Source organism: Mercenaria mercenaria, chromosome 9, assembly GCF_021730395.1.
Source record: "Mercenaria mercenaria strain notata chromosome 9, MADL_Memer_1, whole genome shotgun sequence".
Taxonomy (NCBI): Eukaryota; Metazoa; Mollusca; class Bivalvia; order Venerida; family Veneridae; genus Mercenaria; species Mercenaria mercenaria.
The window spans coordinates 27,974,209-27,981,941 of record NC_069369.1 but is presented as its reverse complement, the minus strand read 5'-3'; the positions used below and the strand labels follow the sequence as shown (position 1 = coordinate 27,981,941).

The 7,733-nt window shown below is 37.3% G+C and overlaps 1 protein-coding gene across 1 annotated transcript in view; it reads left to right on the top strand.

The window, feature by feature from the left end:
- The first annotated feature begins 1,570 nt into the window (after window positions 1–1,570).
- The window catches only part of LOC123546790 (uncharacterized), a 37,470-nt gene continuing 31,307 nt past the window's right edge, over window positions 1,571–7,733 (top strand). Inside the window, exon 1 of the mRNA XM_045333350.2 lies at window positions 1,571–1,657. The gene's annotated coding sequence lies outside the window, so the exon portion shown is untranslated. The remainder of the gene's footprint in view (window positions 1,658–7,733) is intronic.

The following is a 7,733-nucleotide window of genomic DNA, read 5'->3' as shown; positions in this document are numbered from 1 at the left end:
TGCGAAGTCGTTCTTCATAGTTGAGATGGGATAATCCAGGAACCATTTCAGTTGCTCGTTTCTGCAGGTTTTCAACCATTAAAATGTCTTTTTTCTTTTAAGGGCTCCAGATAGGGTGTGCATATTTAACATGCGGGCGGACTAAGGCTGTATACAGTTTCTTGAAAGTTTGTAGATGTAGGTATTCTTGGTATTTTACGGTGAATCGCCACAAAATGGTAATATATAGCTGGAATAATAAAAAGAAAAATATTTGTTGATCATACATAATAATAATAAAATAATAAAAAAACGGAATATATATTTTACAAATTTCATTATGATTTTAGAAAAAAACAAGTTTTATTTTTTTCAAGTTCCGTCTGGAGATGTGCACAGTTTAAGAAAAAAAGCCACATTCCTCATCTACAAATTTTGTTTTAATGCTTGCTTAATATAATTAACATTAAACTTATGCATTTCCGTGTGTATATATCGTCGCACCACGTTATTTTACGCACACCTATTTCGACGCCATTTTTGTTTTGACCTCGTTCTCGATTAACTTGGGGTTTCCGATGACGTAATTACTCGGTGTAATTGCAGAAAACATCATGGTTACTTTTACCGATAAAAAAGTTGGAAAGTTCAGGATTTGAAGATATTGATCAACTTACATTTACCCTATACATGATTTTTAGTGTTTCTACTAATGCAAATTTTCATCCATTTTAAAAACGTCCCAGTGGAAGCTTAGATTAAAAAAGTTACTGGAAATTTTGTTGTTCGTCTGCAGCCGACTTTAGTGCTATCAAGGTCACATCACTGCCATGTGACATATGTAGTCGTACTATTTTATGCACTGTTTTGGAAGGTGTACGCATTATATATCAGTGCCATCATTACTACACACTTCATTTTTTTTTCTCTTGTCATGTAGGCTGCGAACACTGGGTTCATCTAAAGTTTTGTATAAAACAAAATGTGCCAAATTCCTCTGTAAACACTGCAGTCCAGAAAAATGAAAGAAAAAACATCAGACAGTGTATTAAAAATGCAGAGTGATTATTTATGTTCTTAGCCCCTTATGTTCACGAATGTTAAAATGTTTTCAGATTTATTTATATCATTTTTGGCCTCAATATTGATTATCTACTTGAACCAGCTTTTGTGTCAAGTTTTATTGCAGCATCCATGACAGTTATGGTGTAGCACATTACTTATAGTGATTGCACAAATATTTAAGCCAATCAAAAGCTTCGTAACAAGTATCATGTAAGATGCGTCGAAATAGGTGTGTTAGAAAAAAGTATGGCCGACCACACTAGTTGTTGTTTACCTTTTGATTTCTGGCAGTCAATTGTTTATAATAAGATGTTATTGGTATGATTCAATGCATAAAAGGTTAGTGCACATGCAACATCTAATGGAGTCACGTATGTTACTGAATGAAAAAGCGCGGCCATGTTGCTTGTTATGTGCGTCGAAACCGGTGAGTCTGGGATAGTAAAGCCTGAAAAAGTACACTTTATGCAACTTTAAATGTTCATTCCGGTGAAAATGAGCACATTTCGCAATTTATCTCATGCGGCTTGTTTTTGTGTTTTTCCATATTGAAAGTTTAGCGTTTTGCAAAGATGTAACTCGACAAAATTTCTGCTAGAAATGGAGATAAAAGGTTCTTACAATGGCCATATTATAAATACATTTGAATACAGCTCACCATATTATGACAAAATCCAATAATTACCGTAGAAACTTTAAATTAGTGCTGGAAAACTTGATACATGACTTTGCCAAAATCGAATAATTTTTCCAATATGGCGGACTTGTTTGAATTTATCTGGGTTATTTGTAAATTTTTTATGTTTAACTTTTGGCCTAATATTTATGTGAGTGTGGGGCATGTATTGTTGTAGTCAAACTAATTCTACGTTCAGATTGTTTTATACTTTGTGTCTGGCAATCTAAACATCAAAACTTTGAAGGACCAAATAATGGAGGATAAATTGCAGTGCGAGTAAAGTTACTGGTTTTACCAAAGAACTATAAAATACACAGAATGGTAACTGACTGTAATCTCGCATGATCATGTGTCAGAGCGTGAATCGGCATTATCTTAGTGAAGCGTACAATTCGAACCTTTAAAACTACAGTACAGCCAGCGCGGCACCTTCATTTGAACACCTGTCGCCACGATTCCAATTCGCGTGTTCGTTTTTACTGTCCACCACGACGGGTGTCATATAGGATATTTCAGGTGTTCAGGAATGGTCTTTGCCGGAGGCAGCGAACGCTGTGCGTTGCAATGGACGGCCACGATGGTCCGTGGTGGTCGGCCGCGAGGAAACCTGGTGTTCATTCAATCCTTTTTATGCCCCCGAAGGGAGGCATATTAGTTTTCAACTGTCCGTCCGTTAGTTCGTTCGTTCGTTCGATAGTCACAACGCTAACTTTTTGCATGAAGGCACTTTACTCGCGAACCACTCGCCTAGGACCTTCTAACTTCACATGCTGATAGTACTTATTTAGTACACCACCCCTACTGACTTTGGGGTCACCAGGTCAAAGGTCAAGGTCACGGGCCAACGTTAACTTTTTGCATGAAGGCACTTTACTCGCGAACCACTGCACCCAGGACCTTCAAACTTCACATGCTGATAGTACTTATTGAGTACACCACCCCTACTGCAGTGTTCGAAATAAGCGCTGCCCGATTGCCCTGGCAAGTAAAAAAACATGACGGGCAAGTAAAACTGACTGTGGAATTGCCCGACGGGCAAGCTGCAAAAATAGTCTTTGACTTAACCGCCAGCTCGAAAGCCCGAGTCAAGTAATTTGCAAATCAGTCGAGTATAAAATCCAACCTTCCCGCTCGACCCTAATATCCAACAAATGTCAATTGTGTACATTTTTGTTTTCGAGGGAGAAAAAAATCAATACACTGTGACGTAACTTCAGCTCCGCCCCGCAACTATTCAAGGCGGTGTTTAACTCTTGATGTCTGACTGCCTTCTAAAGCATCATGTTTGTTAAAGAGTCCGTCAGTGAATCATGTTTCAGCTGACATGTTTAGAAGGCGCTGATTGCCGATAATAAAAAGAAGTACATGCATTTGACTCAGATTAGTTTGTTAGTCGTTTTGTCCGGTCGAATGACAATAGAAATAATTGTCGCTATGATACCGAAAATTTCAGCACAAAAAAGATAAATTAATCAATTTTATTTGCAAATTGGTGAGTTAAATAGACAGCTCAAAGTTAAAAACATTTTTCCGATGAGTATTAAATTTGCTACTTACTTTGAAATTTCGAAAATTAAAAATCCTACTTTTACAGTAAAAAAAAACACACACACTTCAATCCTCTCCTATTTAGGTTACACAACTGATATCTATGACAAATTTTGACAGCCTGAAATAAACCACCAGCACATGGCAGCTGACTTCAAAGGCAAATTTTCCTTTATTGATTTTCGGTATTGCTCTTGATGTGGGATGAAAGTAAACTGGTCGGACATTGCCAGGTAATTTGACGTAATTCTACATCAAGAGTATAAAATGTACTTTAGTTTTTTTGTGGATTTTCATGTAGAGAAAGAACAGTAAGTTTGTTGATTTTAATATTTAATGCTGACTGATGCTATACTTATGATAAAATTATAAAATAGTTTTTGCTAAATACAATGTTTTTTATCATTCTAGTGGTCTTTTTCTTTAAATTTTTATTACTTTACACCACGTTTTGAACCAGTTAAATATGAAGATGATACTCCTGATGATGATGGTGATCATGATGACGATGATAAGAGTCATTGTACAAAGTTATACTAGAACTCCATAAAAATTTAAAAGGGACTGCAAAATCTGAATGTTAGGCAGTACTGACTCCATGAAATTGAATCCTTATGGAAGCCCTTTTGCAAATGAGAAATATAACTTTGTTGATTAGGATAATGATGAGACAGGATACGGCTTCCGTTTATTCTGACTTTCAGAGAATGAATAATAAAGAAAATGTAATGACTGTTCATTTACAGGAATGTATAAAATTTCTAGAAGCAATGCTGTTTCATTTCATACAATGCTGAAATACGAATTATTTTTCAAACTAGCAAAGTTAACTTGAATTTTGGCTAGTATGTTTTCAAAGGCACTAGCCCAACTGTTTTGGAATTGAACGTGTTTTTAAAGAAGAGATCCAGGGCAAGTTGGAATCTAAGGGGGCAAGTTGAAATCGGTTCTAGGTTGCCCTATGGGCAAGTTGAAATTCAGATTTATTTCACACACTGCTACTGACTTTGGGGTCACCAGTTCAAAGGTCAAGGTCACAGAGGCCAACGTTAACTTTTTGCATGAAGGCACTTTACTCGCGAACCACTGCACCCAGGACCTTCAAACTTCACTTGCTGATAGTACTTATTGAGTACACCACCCCTACTGACTTTGGGGTCACCAGGTCAAAGGTCATGGTCACAGGGGCCAACGTTAACTTTTTGCATGAAGGCACTTTACTCGCGAACCACTGCACCCAGGACCTTCAAACTTCACATGCTGATAGTACTTATTGAGTATACCACCCCTACTGACTTTGGGGTCACCAGGTCAAAGGTCAAGGTCACAGGGGTCAATGTTAACTTTTTGCATGAAGGCACTTTACTCGCGAACCACTGCACCCAGGACCTTCAAACTTCACATGCTGATAGTACTTATTGAGTACACCACCCCTACTGACTTTGGGGTCACCAGGTCAAAGGTCAAGGTCACAGAGGCCAACGTTAACTTTTTGCATGAAGGCACTTTACTCGCAAACCACTGCACCCAGGACCTACAAACTTCACATGCTGATAGTACTTATTGAGTACACGACCCCTACTGACTTTGGGGTCACCAGGTCAAAGGTCAAGGTCACAGGGGTCAATGTTAACTTTTTGCATGAAGGCACTTTACTCGCGAACCACTGCACCCAGGACCTTCAATCTTCACATGCTGATAGTACTTATTGAGTACACGACCCCTACTGACTTTGGGGTCACCAGGTCAAAAGTCAATGTCACAGGGGCCAATGTTAACTTTTTGCATGAAGGCACTTTACTCGCGAACCACTGCACCCAGGACCTACAAATTTCACATGCTGATAGTACTTATTGAGTACACCACTCCTACTCACATTGGGGTCACCAGGTCAAAGGTCAAGGTCACAGGGGTCAATGTTGACTTTTTGCATGAAGGCACTTTACTCGCGAACCACTTCACCCAGGACCTTCAAACTTCACTTGCTGATAGTACTTTATGAGTACACCACCCCTACTGACTTTGGGGTCACCAGGTCAAAGGTCAAGGTGCTGCGGGGGCATTTGTCACCATTAGTGACAGCTCTTGTTGAAAGAATTATTCTTCTCATAATTTATAAATATAAATGCTTAAATTGTCTTTAGATGTATATACTAACTAATTATTTAGAATGTATACCTCGTCCGTATACTCGTAATCAGTCGCGCTGTGATGATAGTAATTATCACATTATTTTGTATTTTCTGTAAAATCTAAATAGAGATGCATACCGTATTTTGGTGTGTATAGGTTGCGGTAATGTATAGTCCGCATCTAATTTTTGCTCTGGAAATGGTCGGAAAATTTAACTTCTAGCGTATTAGACGCAGTTAAATTTCGGATTTTTTCCCCAGCAATATTTAATATTTACCGGCAAAAAAGTTGTGGCGGCGGCCATATTGATGCCACGGACTGAATTATTATCAGAACCTGATTGGTGGAAATCGGACTGTGTTATTTTCATTCCCAACCATTTCGTACCAACAGTAGTATCGGTAACAGACTACATCAAAGAAAAAGCGGCTTTTTGACACTAATTGGCAGCTACATTCTGTTATCATGCAAGTTTAAGTGTGAATTGTTTGCAAAGCAATTATAACACCTTTCCGTGTTATGTAATTAACCGCGTTCTTTTGATTCAGAGTAAAAAGATTAACAAAATATCTCTTTTTGGATTTTTTTTCTTTTATTTAAAAACAAAAGTAACAAATAATCTTTCAAGTTTTTTAATACGCTAAGAATTATTATAAACAATGTTTGGAATGGAGGACGGATCAGGGGTTCCACTAGACCTGAAAACCCAAGAGTCCCAGGACCCTTGGGTCCAAATTTTGAAGGGTCCTTTTTCAAAATACAAGAGTCCTGTCCCAATACGTCAATACAATTGACTATATTTTCTTATATAGTAATACTATGTAATAAAAAGCTAATTTATAAAACAATAAAACCAAGAACATGTTACAGCATAATAAGTGTCTGTTTCAGGTCATATAACCTCATATTGTAAATTAATATTTATCAAAATTTGTATTAATTTGATGAGGGTTTTTTTCAATATTTTTTATTTCTTAACAGAAAAGTGCTAAAACACTGTAAAAATGTATCCAAAACGTACTATCCGGATACTGGTACACTTTCGGAATGTCGTCTGTAATGTTGATTTTGCTCAGTTAACTTGGTCCACTAAGGTTAACCAGAGATAGTTACTCAAATAATGATGCTACTTTTCATTAACAATTGCATTGAAAGTCAGTTTTTTTTTAGTGAATTTTGGAAAAATTGCAGTATGTCATCGGAAGCAATTAGAATCGTGAACGGACATTCTAAACTTATTTTTGCTTTCAAAATTCATTAAAATTTGTGGATTTTCTTGTTGAAATTAAGGTACGATCACTAAACAATGGTCTAATTTAAAGTTTGCATGGAGAAATCTTGCAGGGCACTTTTCACATGCTTGGTAATCAGCTGGTCGCTTGAATACAGATAATTTAATAATTGGCGCCTTTTTGACAGTACACAATCAATACAATACGCTTTATCAATTGATTCTCATTACCTATGTGCACTCGCCGTGACGTAACTTGCTGATAAAGAAATATCAGCCAGGCATGTCCACAGGATAAAGGGCTGGAATTAGCAGAAGATCAAAGGCTGGAGGGCATGACGGCGAGTGTTTATTTGAATACACATGTTTATCGTGGACATAGCTTTACTGTAGGAAATGAATGATAAGAGGAAGGATTATCAAAGGAAAATGCCTCCGGGTCCCGAGTGACGCACAGGCAATTATCATGCCGGGTCCTTTGAGCGTCTTTTGAAAATCTCCCGGGTCCGGACCCGGGGTCCCGTGTCAAATGGAACCCCTGGCGGATCTGTCTGGATCTGTCCGGATTTTATCCAACCCGGAGTACATGTCAATGGCTTCCAGTAAAATGAAAGTAGAAACAAACGTAATTCAGACTGCAAAAACATCTTTGAATTAAAGTCATTCATAATTTTAATAGTCTGAATGGGTTATTTACGATATATTTTATTGAAAGTAACTGCTATTGGTTGAAAAGCCGCCGATATTGATATTTTTTATCCATTTTGTTCGTTCGTAACAGATGCACGTAATTTTGCGAGAGCTACGGTCAGAAAATTGGCCCGAAAAAAAAACTGCTAGCAATGTTCTGTCGTATAGGTAGCAGGAATTTTTTCAGGCAGCAAAATGGGTAGAAAAAGTGCGACCTATACACACCAAAATACGGTATTCTTTGTTTTGTTCCAACAGTTTTATTTCTATTTTCAGGTCATTGCAAGCGTATAAATCTTTTATCCTATTGTTCATTTCTAAATCGATTTTTGAGTTAATTTTATGCTATTCGCACCTCTTCTAACAAATACCTTACAAATTATGTTTTACTAACACCTGTTTCTTACT